The sequence below is a fragment of the Mya arenaria genome, chromosome 4, assembly GCF_026914265.1.
Source record: "Mya arenaria isolate MELC-2E11 chromosome 4, ASM2691426v1".
Taxonomy (NCBI): Eukaryota; Metazoa; Mollusca; class Bivalvia; order Myida; family Myidae; genus Mya; species Mya arenaria.
The window spans coordinates 35,452,990-35,470,843 of NC_069125.1; the positions used below are offsets into that span (position 1 = coordinate 35,452,990).

General features: G+C 34.0%; 1 long non-coding RNA gene across 1 annotated transcript; it reads left to right on the forward strand.

Moving 5' to 3' along the window:
- The first annotated feature begins 5,286 nt into the window (after positions 1–5,286).
- LOC128229622 (uncharacterized) lies at positions 5,287–6,800 on the forward strand. The gene is made up of 2 exons (XR_008260108.1): positions 5,287–5,399; positions 6,252–6,800. It is a non-coding gene; the product is annotated as an uncharacterized LOC128229622 (long non-coding RNA).
- The last annotated feature ends 11,054 nt before the right edge of the window (positions 6,801–17,854 follow it).

Genomic DNA, 17,854 nt, shown 5'->3' on the forward strand with positions numbered 1-17,854 from the left:
CAACAGGTTTGAATCCTAGGCGCTGATTTTCAATTGAAGTGGGTCCGTCTAGCGCAGGTTAGAATTAAAATTGCCGAAAATAAAACAAACAATAGGCGAATAACACCTGCTCAACAAAAACAATAGCTTTATATATTTAGAGACAGATATTGCCAAAAAATTACATTCAATGCTTTATATATAGAAATTTGCAATCCCCGGTTCACATCTAAGGACAAACATTCTAATGGCGAGCAAACTATTGACTAGTACCGTACATACGTATCAACGGAGGGTACACAGAGGTAACATTTTGGATGGTATAAGAGGTACGTAGTGTAAACAGTGTTTAAGTAGAGGGGGACAGAGGGGGTTTCATTAAGCAAATTCTGTGCATCAGATTTGCACCAAAAAGTTTTTTTTCTGTAACGAATCTCAGGACATTAATCTAATAGAATTTGTTACGCTTTGATGTCATAATTGTAAAAAAGTACCAAAATGTAAAAAAAAGATTGTGTCCGAGCCCGGGTTCGAACCCGCGTCGCCAAAAGTGAAGTCCAGCGTCTTCCTTACTGAGCTATCAAGACTATGGGTGACATAATAAATTTATAAAGCTATCTCGGTAATATCACGTTATAACACCGACTAGCCAATCACGCATAAGGAATGAATTCTACCTGGTAGACATACCCAGTAAAAAAAATAATGGTAAAATACAATATAACTGCTAAACTTAAATAAATTGTAAACTACGTGGTACTTCAATTAGTAAGTTTCAATGCATTGTACACATCGATGCCAAGTGTTCGTCATTATTCGACAATTTTATTTTTTCCGCTATTTTATTATCTGTGAGCCAGTCCCTTTAAAAGGGCTGCAACAAAGTATACGCTGAACTATTTAAACAACATATTAGACATTGAAACACTGATTTTAAATCCCCATCATCCTGTCATTGGAATGTTAAGATAACAGTGACTTTGATTGTTGGCTCAGTATGTACTTGTACAAAATAAATGGCTGTGAACGGCTGTGTCATGTCAAGTAATTTATTTCTCTACATTTATTTCCGTACATACTAAAACATTTTAACGATTTAGTACATGAAAATGATTGACTTCTTTCATTTCAATTATTAAATATATATATATATATATATATATATATATATATATATATATATATATATATATATAGGTAAAGATTAATGAAAAGTGAATAATTTCCTCTCTTGATCTGTGGTTAAGAATATCTATGTATACAGTGTAGCCCTTTGTTGAGTCATTTTAGTTGCTATTAGCAGCCACCCGCTGTGATTTAATTTCTGCTCCCATTATCTGGAGTTCCTTTGATGATGCTTAATTAATATACTATCAACTGTCAGCAGCGGGTGTTTCTTATGTAATCAACTTAGATCTGACCTATTTATAACTTTTCTCAGCAGGGGTCGTTCAGTGCGTTCGTTTGATCAAAAATTTGATGGTCAGTTACACTTACTGGCAATGACATTATACCATTTATAACTTGAGAAACAGGTACTGTAATTTAAAATTAAAGATTTATAAAGCAAAGCGACTCATTTAATCTTTTATTTAAATTGCTGTACTGTTATAATAATTTATTTGTGTTAAGAACTATAATACAAAACAAAGATTTGGTCAGGGTTAAAACAGGCATTTTTTTATAAGGCTTGATTTAAGAATATTGATATAAGAACGTTATTTTCCATTGGCGAATAGCGTCAAAAAATTCCTGTATAAAACGTAAAAATGTTTAAACTACATATTAAAAAAGATGCACTCTTATTCCCAAAGAAGATGTACCACAAGTATTAATACAATTGTTTTATAAAATCGGTAGGGTCGCGCCTATATGTAGGTAGGGTTTGTAAAATTTGATTGAGTTTTTTATGTGTCATTTTTTTCTCTTCAATATTTAAAATATGAAAAAAAGCAAACAGTTGCTTTCAATCATAATTAAAAGTAAATGTTGTGCTTAGTTTGTTATTTATGGGGTGGATGGGACAGAGCCTTGAATCCAAATTTCGAAATTATATTTGCAACTTTTAAGTGTCCAAAAGAACAACTTTCGGAAATCCTTAAAAGATGCAGAGATCAGCTTCGTTTTAAAATTAAATTTGAACTCACTGACAGTATAAAATGAACAGATTATATATAAAAATGTGCTTCCTATAAGCCATACATTATAAGTTTAGAACCCATCATGTTGATCTTTCTCGCTCACCAGAATGTTAATGATATGTGACCATACTCTGGATCAATCGCCAAGATTCGGAGAGCAAACAGAGACAATTTCAGCCAATCAGAGGCGTTTCGCTGTATTCTATTAATAGATTATCTTGCAGTCGGTAAACCTTGGCGATTGCCTATAGCCAATGAAAAAGAGCCTAACATAACACAAATAAAATTAGAACACCTGAAAGCAAGCGCAGCATGAGACGGCTTATCATACTTCATGAATGATGATTCACAACATGTGTACCGCATTTTGTACTAACACTGCGGAAAATGGTTGAATATACGGTAAAGAACGGTCCCGTACATGGGTAGGTATAAAAGACTGGCCGGACCGTACCAAATCCGGACCAACTGAAAACTCCGAACTGTTACGGAAATCGTTCGGAAGTTTACCCAATTTCCGGACCAAATTAAAATACGCATTGCTATGTTTCATAGATATTTTATTTATTAATTAATATATTTTATTATGTCAGGTTAAAATAATAATAATAATAATAATAATAATAATAATAATAATAATAATAATAATAATAATAATAATAATAACAGTAATAATAATAATAATTATTATTATTATTAAAATAATATATAATTATAATAAAAGCAATAATTAACAGATTATTACAAAGTATTTTAAAAAAAACATACATAAGTTAATTTAATCTTTGAAAATGATTCCGTGTGAACAATATAGTTACATACATACATACATACATACATACAGACGCACATACAGCCGTACATTCAGACACACAGTCATACAGACATACATACATACATACATACATACAGACGCACAAAGAAACAGACGTTCATGCATATAGACGCACAGACAGTCGCACAGCCACACAGACAATCATACAGACAGACATTCCTACAGACGCACGTACAGCCGCACATACAGATGCACGTACAGGCGCACAGACAGACATAATAAAACTTTAATAAATATAATATCTATAATATAGCAATGATTATTTTTATTTTGTCCGGTCCGGCCACTCCAACACAAAATGTTTAAAATTCCGAACGAATTCCGTAACAATTCGGAGATTTCCGTTCGTCCGGATTTGGTCCGGTCCGGCCAGTCTTTTAAACCCAACCCCATACATCTTTAATATACGGGCGTGTTCGACCCAGTACACCCAACGTGTACGGGACCCGTACACGAATACGTATACGGAACACCACGTGTACGGACTTCCGTTTATCCATTCCCACACCCGTGGATATACGGAGTTATCAATGAATATAAAAAAATGTCATTTCTTTCTATTTCTTTTACGTACTTTTGAAGAAAAACATATTTTATGCACAGCATTTTGGGCAATAATATATATGTATGTACGGAGCCCGTACACTCGCATGTTCGGGATGGATATATAATAATAATAATACTACTAATAAAAAAATAATAATAATGATAATAATAATAATCATGATAATATTAAATAATTATAATGATTAAGTTAGATTGTGTGTTATATTTCCTTAAATAAATTTTCTTCTATGTCTTAAAGCGTTACTATAATACTAACGCTTTAAGAAAAATAGAATTTTCGGCAGATTTTCAAATAGTTGAGATCATTATTGTGAGATATCTTAATGACAGAAATGAAGACATTGATGCCAAATTTAGCTGATCCTGATTCTGACTTAATAAGTTAAAATTGTCAAACATGTAAGAGTGCAACTTGAAAGATAGGGCATCTTTATTGCAACTCCCTCATACCAATGGGTGGGTTAGGGTCAACCGCTATCAATGAAAATAAAGTTAGTAATGGGTAACAAATTATGAGAAAGTAAGCTTACAATTAGAGCCGTTTTAAATACATTTAGGAATAAAAAAATCTGTATTGCTGTTTCTTAAATAGGACGGACGGACGGACGGACGCACGGACGGAATGACGGGCGGGCGGACGGGCGGGCGGTCTTAAGGATGGACGGATGACCAGACATGTTTTTGTCGTAAACATGTTATTTAACAGTTTCTTGACAAAATATAGAAAATATAAACACACATATAAATATTCAGTATGGTCAAAACGATTCATGGCCTATATACAAATAAAAGACAATAGTATAAGTAAGTTAAATTAAAGAACAAAAAAAGTTTCAATAAATGGAAAAAAGATACATTTCAAATGCAAACTGAGATATATATTATATTAACTAATGAAGTATTATGGGAGGCTATTTACAGATGTCATAATACTTGAAAGATCTAAACGATGTTATTTATTAAGGAATTTCTTAACATAAATGCTTGATCTATTAATTTACTTAAGCTACTTAGTATGCTTACGTTTTTTGATAACAATAGTTCGATAAACTTGTACATACCTGGGTTTCTAATGTAATATATTTTAATCATTTTTTTCTGAAGTCATTATATACAGGACATGTTATGATTAAATGATATTCATCTTCTAAATCATTAGAGTTACAAATAGTAAAATAACGTCGGGCTCTATCTATTCTATTTCGGCCATATTGGCCGGTTTCAATATGCAGTTTATGAGATGATCAATAAGTTTAAATTCAGAACTTTCAATAACATGCAAACTTGAAATTAATATTTTGTTCTTGATTTAAATAAATAATCAGTGTCTTTTCTTTTAAAACAGTAGCCTCTTAGCGGATTTTATCATCATTCTTCAAAGCAGTTGTCACAATTGTTTAAATTAGGTAGTTTAAATACAATAAATAGTGAGATAAGGAAGCTGGCTTTTTATAGATTTATTTATATGTCATTACTTCAATTGATTTATAATTCGGTCATTAAAATTTCCACAGTCTGTCGAATTAATTAATAAAATTTAGAATGTGTGTGTTTTAGTTGAATTTCGTATAGTTTTATGACCCACTGGCCATGTGTTTTTTTATAAGCAAATGATCATGTCACTAATTGACATAACGCGGGCTGTCAGTCAAATTAGCCGGCCAGACTGACCAATCAGCGTCCAAATAAGGCGTGGCTTATCAGTTGCCCTTTGCTATCCGCCATTCGCCTTATTCCAGAAGCCCATAATGCTTTGCGACAAAGGTGACTTCCGGTTTATTTCCGCATTCAATTTCCTAGTTATCGATACGAGTGAAAGGAAGAGCATAATTGGCAAAATAGATCGATAGGTGAATAAAACATGTTAGGAACATCAGGTTATACATTCTTCTATAAATATCTACCGTTTTTTGTAAATGTCAATGAAGTTTTCGACGTTTATACCCAACTTCAGTACACATTTAAGTGGGTGGGGTAAAATAACAAATATAATGGTAAAGACTTTCATAGTAGTTCTCAAAGAATTCAAATACATATTGGTTGTTATGAAGTATGCATTCAATCGTGGTTTGTTTAGTTTGTTATTAAATTAAATGAATGATATGCTGCAATTAGTGTGAAATTGTTAAAATCTGCAACTTCAAAACAGTCAAATAAATGAAGCTTAAATGTGATTAAGAAGGGCATTTAAATACTGACTGCTGTGCTGTATGTAAACAAATATGCAGGTCTTAAAATAACAGCTTATTAATATTGTACTAGTAAATTGTAACTATTTAAATATCTGACTGATATTAAAGCTGCACTCTCACAGATTAAACATTTTGACAACTGTTTTTTTTGTCTTCGACTGCCAATTTATGCAAACGTGCAAGAAAACCAGTGATATAAGACTGCTGACAAAACATTGGATCGCAGATTTTCATTTTTAAGTAAATAAAATAATCTTTAATGCATTTTTCTTAAACGGTTAGTAACGCTTTTAAAATTAGCTATAAAATAATAATTTTTAAATGGAGATATGAAAATCGGTGATCTGATTTTTTTTGTCAGCAGGCTTATATCACTGGTTTGCAGATATTTACGCAGAAATTGCCTCTTTCCAAGACAACAAATAAAAAAAGTTGTCAAAACGGTATATCTGTGAGAGTGCAGCTTTAACAGTTAAGAGTCTTTTATATTTTTTCTGGCTAAGTTGGATGATGATAAAACTATTTATTTTATTTCAGAGATGTACATTCTGGATGTTTGATTCCGCCAAGTTGATGCTCAACAGGAGTAGGCAGTTGATACCATTGATCTGATAGCACCTGCTATATCAGTGGTTTTACAAGAAAAATTTGTGCCAAACACAAGAGACGGAATCGGTTCAAGAACAGAGATAAAATAAATGAAGTGTGTCAATATAAATGAAAACTTTCCTTGACTGCAAGGACTAAAGAAATGCACACAAGTGACATAAATTTAAATGTTTGGTACAAAAAGTAGACATTTAGAACTTATGACACAGGATGTGAAACAACACTTTATAGCCGATAACAGTCGAACAAGAGATTTTTCAAAAAGAAGCAAGATGTGGTTTTTTAACCCTTGGCAACTGAACCTTTAAAGGGATTATTGCATACCAAGGACAATTTATTGTTATTGAATTATATCATGTTTAATGTTATTATTAAATTGTAAAAAATACCGTTGTTATTAATATGATTGTCTATGATCTTTTTATTCCAATGACTGTGTAAACTCCCATGGTTAATATTAAAAAGACATAAAATCGAGTTAACGTTTGTGGGCAATAACTAGCCACCCGGTTAACTTAGTTTATTGGAGCACCGTGCTTTTTCTGGCAGCCCTTGGTTCGAGCTTTTTCCTATCATGTTACTTTAGTATTGTTATAGTCAATAAGCCTAGGTGTCATTAGCGCAGTACTGTAGGCCGAATATTTTCTTGGCCCAAATTCAAACAGCCTGGAGATTTAAATGAAACTTGGTACACATGCAAATTTCCAGAAACAATAGGCCCATGTCCAGCAAGATCATACATATTATTTCAAGACTTGAATGATTCAATACATCTGCTCCTATTTATTTTAATTTTCATAACTAAAATTGTTCATCATTGTAAATACAGTGCTCAAGTTTAAAGCTGCATTCTCAGACTGACCATTTTGACAAAAAAATGTCTGAAAACCAGTGATATAAGATTGCTGATGGAAGATCAGAAAACATTTTTACAGAATTATCTTGACCGTTTTGACAAAAAAATGTCTGAAAACCAGTGATAAAAGATTGCTGATAGAAGATCAGATAACATTTGTACGTATCTTTGTTTGAAAATGGATATATTTATGGTTAAAAAGCGTTTCTAACGCTTTAAGAAAATGGAGTCTTTTGACAGTGTTTCAAACAACTGAGATCTGTTATTTTGTGAATCATCTTATATGACTGACTGAATTGAAGGCAATGATATCAAAATCAGTTAATCTGTAAGATTGCAGTTTTAAAGGTGCATGTCCATAAAGGTCAATTGGCAGGAGATCTCATCAAATTTAATGAAGAATCATACATTCAATGATGCAATTCAACTTATTCATTTTGATGAGAATCAGCATTTAAAGAAGTTACCATGAGCTCTGATTTTTTGCTGTGCTTTTTTATGACAAATTTATCATTTCTGTAGAAAATGTCTGACACTATCATACAAATTGTAGCAAAAGAAACAAAAAATGGTTGTACAGAATTAATGTTTATTTAAATATCTATAAAAATAGTTGTTCATATAATAAAACATTATGATGCACATTGTAAATGTAAAACATAACTAAAGTACAAGGACATAAAAAAATATTTAATTTTATATATTTATATGATTTTTGAATAATAACATTTCTTATGATAACAATAATAATAATAAGTGTTGAATACTAAGCACTTAACATATTATACAATGTATGAATATCAATAATAACAGTCAAAAAACAACAGTTCAACCAACAAAAGAGATCCAACAAGTACTAGCAATGGGAATCAAACCAATATGACCCAACAGTGATTCAAATAACACTAGTTGTCTATCACACATTCTGTCCAACAAGCAGTCCAAACAACACTGGTGGTCCAACCAACACTTCCAGTCCAACCATTTATAATTGTTCAACCAACACGTATGGTCCATCCAATATAGCGGCCCAGTAAGCAATAGATGCCAAACCAACAATAGCATGTCAGGTACTAGCTGTCCATCACGTTGCTACCAATCTAGCAGCCCAACCAATTGTAGTGATGTTCTTCATTGAAAGTAATGATCTCAGAAGGTAACATCAGCATATTTGAATCATATCTGTAAAGAAAGGAATGGAACATAAAAAGCATATTTTTATAAAAAAAGTAAGTTACTCTCAGACTTTTTTATGAATGGGTTTTAAGACAATCTGGAACCCGATTTAATTCCAGGCCTAGGGGTATGCGACTAGTCCGGTGGCCATCACAGGGTTCTCAATAAGTTTCGGTTGAACCGTCTCAAATAGTAAAGAAACCAACCAGCTTCTACTTATTCTACTGAAAATTCATTTAGTTTTCCAAATTTGAACCGGCCCTATTGCCATTTGAAATGTCCATTTTGGCCGGCAGCCGGTTCTTATTGAGAACACTGCATCATAATATTTGAAAATAACAAATCATTTAGAAGACTACACAGGTGACAGCATGACATAATTACTCTAAGTAAAATGTTTATTACATAGTAATAAAATACACACATCAGTATAAATATCAGAATTTATATTGATGATGATTTATTTATGTTCATTCATAAGACTATTAGTTATACCTGGTAAGGTACATACAGATTCCTCATTAGATTATGACTGTCAGATAGTAAAACAGACTAATGTATTATTTGTGTTAATTTTCAAAACAAATGTTTTAGAATAGATGAGAATTTGTTGTTTATAATACTCCAATAAGAATAGTAACTGCAGTCTTTTCTGAACCATCTACCCCACCCACCAGAACTAACTGTCCAAGTAAACAGTCAAGCGATTTATAGCTCATGACATTCAAATAATATCACAATAATGTAATATAAACTCATTAAAATGACAAATCTAATAAAAATAAATAAATTATAACAAACCTGGAATGATAATTTGTCCGTATTTATCGCTGTTATTGTACTTCGTCATAACCCGGAAATAAACCGGAAGTCACCATGCCGCAAAGGATTATGGTCTATTGGAAAGTCGAGAATGGTTAAGGCGCTTGGCATTTAAAGGGTAGTGCTTGGAAAAGTGGTGTACTCAGTACTGGTTCAACCCAGGAAAGTTGTATCCCGTGTATCGGTGCTTTACACCGAGCACGTTAAAGAACCATAAGGTCTCTTCGCAAAGAGCTAGGGTATCGCACCCGGATCTCTTGTATCTCACTCTGTTTCTTCAAGTCTCCCAAAGTCTGGATTTGACTGCGAATTGCTGTCACTTCTCTCTCATATCACTTATGGCATTTAAACACAATTTAACTCGTGATGGCGTCATGGCGGGGTCAAGCCATAATGCAGCCAATGGGCGCGGGCAGACCTTGATACACTCAAATAAACAAACGACCTCCGACTATCTGCACTTCAGAAGTGAGTGTGGCGGATCCGTGGTCTTGAGATAACACACTTGACTATCAATCCAGGGGTCGCAGGTTCGATCCCCCGTCGCATCACTAACAAAAACTAATCGTCTTCCGGAAGGGACGTTAAATGGGGGTCCCGTGTGACAGTGCTATACACTGGTGCACGTTAAAGAACCAGTGTAGCTCTAACATTCAGGGTTACATTCTGTCTTTGCACTATGCTCCAAAAACCTAAAATGACTAGCAATCTTAATGGAGCACTCGCCGAATGGGCAAGGCCCGAGTGCGAATATAAATAAGCTTACACACCCACTCAGTAGTGAGTATGTCCGCCCGGTTAGCTCAATCGGTAGAGTGTAGAACTCTGAATCGGACAACACAGGTTCGATTCCCGGGCGGACCAGGTCACTACTGTTGTAATTTGTTATGAAATCCTTTCTACGACCATTCGCACTGTACCACTGCCCCTGGCATGTACAGAAGTTGTCAGTTCCATGCAGAGGTGAAGGCACCTAGTACTGGTTCTGCCCAGGAGTGTTATGCGGTGGTTGAACTGTCACTCTGGGACCCTTAAATGTGCTCACGCCGGGACCCGGAGTATAAACTACTAACACCACCACCACTTTCAGTATTGAGTGAGCTCAATCGATAGAGCGTTGGTAAAAATATAATATAAAGATAAATATAAGATAAAAACAAATCTGGCTTCTTAAAAATAATAACATCCAATTAGAAAACTTGAAATTAATTTCAATTTCAATAATCTGTTTTTAATTAGCAATCGGTCTCTAATCTTAGATATGATTGTATTTTATCAGCATTCATCAAAGTAGGTGTTACAATTTATATAATATTGTTTGAATATATTATTTGTTCATTCATACATTAATTCATTCATACATCAATTCATTCATACTCACTCACTCACTCACTCACTCACTCGCTCGCTCGCTCGCTCGCTCACTCACTCACTCACTCACTCACTCACTCACTCACTCACTCACTCACTCACTCACTCACTCACTCACTCACTCACTCACTCACTCACTCACTCACTCACTCACTCACTCACTCACTCACTCACTCACTCACTCACTCACTCACTCACTCACTCACTCACTCACTCACTCACTCACTCACTCACTCACTCACTCACTCACTCACTCACTCACTCACTCACTCACTCACTCACTCACTCACTCACTCACTCACTCACTCACTCACTCACTCACTCACTCACTCACTCACTCACTCACTCACTCACTCACTCACTCACTCACTCACTCACTCACTCACTCACTCACTCACTCACTCACTCACTCACTCACTCACTCAAAAATCACATAAAAGCGTTAATGTTTTAACAAAACGTACAAAACGCGACTCCTGCTAACACGGAAAAACGAATGAGTCACTGATGGTATATGTAATAAATGCTGATCATATCATATATGTTGTCCAATGTAACACCACATTAACAGCATTGTCAAATCTTATTTTTTTTATCATAAAGATGTCGCTTTAATTTCATCATAGGCTCTTAAAACCCCAAAAATCATTTACAATTTCTACAAAACGTGACTCTTACTTACGCATTCCTGTTTGTCGGCGTAACACGGTTAAATGTATACAATTCAATGGTATAAATGTTGTTCATGTCATAAATGCTGTCAAATGAAACAAGAAATAACCTTACTTGATTAAAAAATTCAAAACTTTTTTATAACATCGGCGTACGAGAAAGAGTGCATTTCCGTATATCCATAGGGTACGGGAATTGTAACTTTTCCGTACACTCAGCGTGTACGGGAACTTGTATATGTCCGTACATCCGTAATATACGGGAAATGTACACGCCCGTATATTTTTCGTGTACAGGAATGGTATAAACCCGTACGCTCAACGTGTACGGAAGAGCATAAATTCCCGTACACTCAACATGTACGGAGACCATACATGTCCATCCGCTCAAGATATACGGAGATGTACGGTGCCGTACATTCATCAAAATTTTGTTAGTACCAGTCGTACATCAACCCTACCAGCATTGTCGATTTTTATTATTTATTATTATAAACATGTCGCTTTAATTTCAACAAAGGTTGTTAAAACCCACCAAAAGCATAACATTTCCTACGGGACCCTTACTAACATATTGCGGTTTCCCTGCGTTTCCCTGCGTAACATGGAAAAATGAATACCAGTGTATGATTTAAATGTTGTTCATATTATGTATGCTGTCAAATAAAACCCCAAATTACCTGATTTGATTACAAAATTCAAAACCTTTATAACATGTGTGTACGGGAAAAAGTACATTACCGTATACCCATAATGTACAGGAATTGTTACTATTCCGTACACTCAGTGTGTACGGGAACTGGTTTATTTCCGAACATCCATATAATACGGGAATTGTACAAGCCCGTATATTCATCGTGTACGGGAATAGTGTAATCTCATACTCTCAAAGTGTACGGAATAGCATAAATTCCCGTATTTTCAACATGTACGGAGACCGTACATGCCCGTACACTCAAGATATACGGAGATGTACCGTCCATCCATCAAAATAGTATAAGTACTAGTCGTTAGTCAATCAACTCAGTATTGTCCGAATTATTTAATTTTATCATTTAGACCTCTTTTAAATTTAATCAAAAGCTATCGAAACCCATTAAAGCATTAAATTTTCTACAAGGGTAATTTGTACTGACACCATCCTGTTTTTCTACGAAACAGTAATATGTTTAAGTCAATGGTATAAATGACTTTCATATTATATGTGCTATCAAATTAAACCCCCAAAGACCTAAATTGGCTACAGAATTCATTGTTTTTTTTTGTTATAACACGGATGTACGGGTTAGTGCACGCCCATACATCGAATCCCGTATACTCAAGATGTGCGAGTTTTATGAATATACGAATCCGAACACACCCGTATACTCAACATCCCGTACACTTACAGTTCAAATTGGATGTACGGGTTTCAGTACATTCCCGTATATTAAACCATTTTCCGCAGTGTAACATCTTCAATCCGTTAAAGTTAGTCCAATATAGCCAAGAGACATTCGGAGCTCCTCGGCCATTTTTATCGAAAAAGATTTACGTAATTCTGCTCAATCGTTTAAGACATTCGAGAGGACAATGAGAGGGAAATACTTATGATTAACACCTTTATTGTTTAAGGGATTTTCATAAGTAACTAAGCTTGATTGGTTATAATTTGGCGATTATCCCGTAATTACTTTTTAATATCAAATATGTATTTCTAGAAAAGGAACTTGATTTTGATATTTTAAATATTTATTTTTTATAACCCTGTCAGAGTGAATGTAAACAGTTAATTGTGTCAAAGTCAATATAAAGAACACTCGCACAATATTGTCCCGTATAGTTCCGAAAAAAATACAATTATATTGACCTTGAGTGTTCATTGTATTGACTTCTGCCTAGTTTAAGGAATATTTGCCACGATAATCCACTGCCGTGCATCTCCTCAATTGTGTCACTGGTGTCACAGTAGGGGCCATTTCCTGTATATTTGTTAATTGGCTCAAGGTCTTTTAGATTGACACTTTTCGATTAGATTATCTCATTGTCCTACTAATACATATAAACAATATACACAGCTATAAATTAATTAATTGAATAAACCAAAATAAATATGACTGATAAGCTTTTAAACAGTGATATAGCATTTATATTTAAATCCATTTTAAATGCATGATCACCATTGTTATATCCAAATTGTGAAGCATCCTTGTTAAATTACATTGGTGGGCTATTATATATAACATCACTCTTGTTCTTATTCAAAGGCATTGTATTAATACTGTTATTATCGTTTGAAAGCAACAACAACAAAAGATGAAAAGTCCAGTTCTATTATAAAACCTTTATAACTGCACGGCTGGATTCCCAGATCGGACATTTTTGTGGAGAAATATAAAACTTACGTGTTAAGAGATGGAAATCATGAAGTCATCGTAAGGACTGGATTTTTTTCTTTCCCAGTGGGCAGTTTAGAACGATATTTAATATCTGCTAGTAATGTCTCATTGTCTTCCGAATTTTTGTTTCGACCAGTTCAGTTTTATAAATCAGACAAAGGTTATATTATAAGACCTAACTCAGTGAATCCAATTTTTTATTCTATTTATTCTATTGTCTATTTCAAGAAAAAATATCCGGATTGGGTTTAGATGCTAAGAAATTTGGACTACATTCTTTCCGATCAGGTGCAGCTTCAACTGCGACTAATAATCACACTGCAGATAGGTTGTGGCAAAGACACGGAAGATGGAAGTCAGTTTCTACTAAAGACGGTTATGTTAAAGATACACTTGAAGATAGATTGATTGTTTCTAAAAGTTTAAAACTTATAACGTTCATTGATTTATTACTGTCATTTGTTCTGAAACATTAAAAATTGATAAATTTGTCTAAAGTATTGTTTAATATTCTAGATATGTTTTTGAATTGCTAGTGTATTCGGTTAAATCGTAAGTGCCTTCATGCAATTGCTTCGTTCGTGTTTGCAATGGACTACCGCATGTGTCTATGTGTACAACTTTTAGTTTCCTTCATTTAGTGCTTAGTGTCTACGTCTAAACGATAAACGACAGAGGTCAAGTTTTTACTTTTAATTGACTATTGGGTACTAGTTAAAATACAAGAGTACAATTAAACTTCTAGTATTATTACTGATAACAATTATTTATATAATATAATAAGACCACGGACCTATAAACCATAGGTTATAGGTCCGTGATAAGACCAACAAAAGCTAACTTAATTATATATAAATTAAACATAGCAGTATGCATTTGCCAATAAGGATATAGAGGAATGCATCTAGACGATAGCAACTAAACAAATGGAATTTAAAGGGGACCAGTAAATATTGGTATCCTGCGACAGCAATATTAAATGGGAACGGAAACCAAATGCTGGTACCCTTTTAATCCACGGGAAAGCACTCTCGCGACTTTTGCTACGGATGTCAACAGTTCTTCTCTGTATCCTAGATGACGTTAAGAACACTTTTCTGAACAGAACTCAAGGGTCACACTGCCTCACAGCATCCCTCACTCTAAGCTCTTGAAGTGTGAGTCCTTTAGACCGTAATAGACTTTGTATGGTTCTGTAGTTAACATAAGGATGCTCTTGGCAAAGAATTGAGACCTCTGCTCTTAGTTCTTTATCAGACATTTGACAGTAAATCTGCCGAATTGTCATATTATAATCATGTATTCTTCGTTCAACTGTTCTTATGCTGACATTCAGAAGTTCTTCCATGTCCTTTACCTTCAAATCAATATACATGTATATCATAGTTTCAATAGTTTCACTAGGAATGCCATATTTTAGCCTCTCCCCAACGCAAGTCTCTGTAACTGGATTTTCCACCAAATCATCTTGCCTTTGATTCATTAAAACCTATAGTGCTTTCTCAACAAAGATCACACTGTCATCCAAGACAGCAAAACTTGACAGTTGTAACATAGTAGTCAAGACCTCTTGAATATCTGAATGTACGTTCATATAGTCCTTTGGTTTTCTAAACATTGTACTACATGCAATATTTTCTGACGACACAACTTATTTTGTGTTATCTGCTCATTTGCACTGGAACACGAGAGTAGAGCAACTTTGTTAATTACAATAAGTTTTCTTGTTATTACTTAAATGTGCATATGTGTTTTACAATGTACCTGACAATAAGCATATCTGATATCTCTGATCAGTTTTGGATGTTAAAAATGCTTTTTGCCTAAGGTTTCCGACCCATAAATTTGTTAATTTTTAATGCCTGGTGACCAAATATTATTTTGGATAAAGCCATTTATTTAAATATAATTAGTTAGAAAGACAAACCCTTTAAAATGATACCAAAATTATTTGGGGTTATCAGATGTCAAAATTTAACATTAAAGCTGCAGTCTCAGAGATGGGCAAATTGACAGAAAATTCATTTTTTATCTTTGATTGTGCGAATTTTGGCATACCCATCTTTATGCAATTAATATTAAATCGCTTACTAAAATTCCGGTACATATTCCTTAACCCGTTAGTATTGGGTTAATCATTTTGAAAATGATAATGGATACTGAAGTTTTGGAGGTTTATGTTAGTTTTGCATTGACATGTGCCTGCGTAGCGCGATTGGTTTACTTTAATATTTTTTTCATATTTCCCTTTTTTTAAACTGCATTATAAATATGGAAATAGATAAAATGCTAAAAGATAAATACACAGACAGTGAAAAGTCAAGTTGTTAAAATTTGACGAAAGTCTGTGAGAGTGCAGCTTTAAGATATAATTATGGTGTTATGAGAAAGCTTACATGTTTGTGGGTCAGATGCCTTTTAAATGCCGATGTCACAATGGAACTACGACAGGAATTTGCAGGGTCGGAATGAAAATTTGGGCGATTTCGTGGCTTGCCGTACAATGTATGACATGCGTAAAGAAATGGGTGTCTTGTGACAAAAAATCAACTTTTTTGTTTTACTGGTACCATATTTGTATCATACCAAGCATACAACATTCACACAACTTGAGTACACAAAAAGAAATATCTGGATACTTAAAGTTTGGTGTTATTCTTACTACATTCACGAATAATTGTACAAAATATGTATAAAAAATCAACTAATTTGTTTGAATACAATACAAAACCCGTTACACCATGGTTACTTTTGTGTTACAAGTGTGTTACTTACTACACCATATCTGGAGAGGGCACATATTTCTGCCTTCCATGTGTGATCCAGTCATGAAAGCATCTAAGATTTATTTTTTCCACAACAGTGTCATGTCCTAGACAGAAAAATGTATATTTCGTACAAAAAAACTATCGTGGGTTTCACTGTCTTAAAGCTGCACCCTCACATATTGACCGTTTTGACAAAAAAAATGTCTTTGAATTAGCCAATTCTTGCATACATATCTGGAAAGCAGTTATATTAGACTGCTGACAAAAGATCAGATCGCAGATTTTCATTTTTATGTTTAGAATATTATGTTTTATGTATAAAGTGTTGTTTTTTTGGCATATAATAAACAATTGTGATGGTTCTATTGCAAGTTATCTAATATGACTGAATTGAAGGCATTGACGCCAAATCAGCTGATTTTGAGACAAAAATATTAAGAAATATCATAACTGTCAATACTAGGGGTGATCCAGAATTACGTGGACCTTTCTCGTATGTGAGAGTGCAGCTTTAACTTGACTGTATTTACTTACTATCACGGTCATCAACCTCATTTAATTTTGCTGTTTTCTAATTGTTACTAATTACTAATTGTTACTAAACCCCTGTGTGTATAAATACAAATTGAGATGTCCAAAATATAATTAAGACTGGCAATAAATGCAATCTCCATGTCAGAATAAAATCGAGTTTTTTACTCAAGAGGTGATTTGGTTATTCAATTTTGAAACTCGTAATCTTACCATAACATTGTTTCTCTGTTATATGTTGGTCTTTAGTTGCTAGGGTTATAAATGGTTGTTTGACAGGGAGGGCAGTTAGTTGAAGTTAGTATCTTTTCGATACTCTAACAGTCGGATCCGATTCAGAGAGAGGACTAGGTCTAGGGTGGGCAGTGCGGCGATTCAGCGTCATACAGTAGACGTTCGCATATCCTTCCGTTTTGACGTGCCTATACGTTACAGATACTACCTATATGGCAAGACGAACGAACGACACAGACTCAAACTAATTATCTTACAATGTGAAATTTGCTACCAATAACATACCTAATTCCTAGTCTGTCTTGTTGTTTTTGATTTGGTGTCTGGAACAATTTTGATTAGTGAATTATTGTTTTACTCACGATAACGCGAGTAAGTAGAATTATTTACAATTATTTACCAAAGGTAGAAAACAAACTATAAAGCGTTCCATTTTATGTATTAAAATTTACCTCCCTTACACCATTAGCTGTCAATAATAAAAATGATTTCACTCAAGGAAGACAGACTAAATTTCAGATAGCTAGGGTTACTTTCCCTTAGACCAATTCTCAGTCGGCCAAACATTCTCTTGTCAGCTACGTCATGTTTAGCTACGTCGAAACCCATGTTTTACGTGAAGAGATTAAATAAAATTGAAAGCTGGTACACATAAAGCAGATATTTTAGAAGGAAAAAACATTCGCACCTATTTGCACCTTATTCTTTGTTATTGCCGGCATAT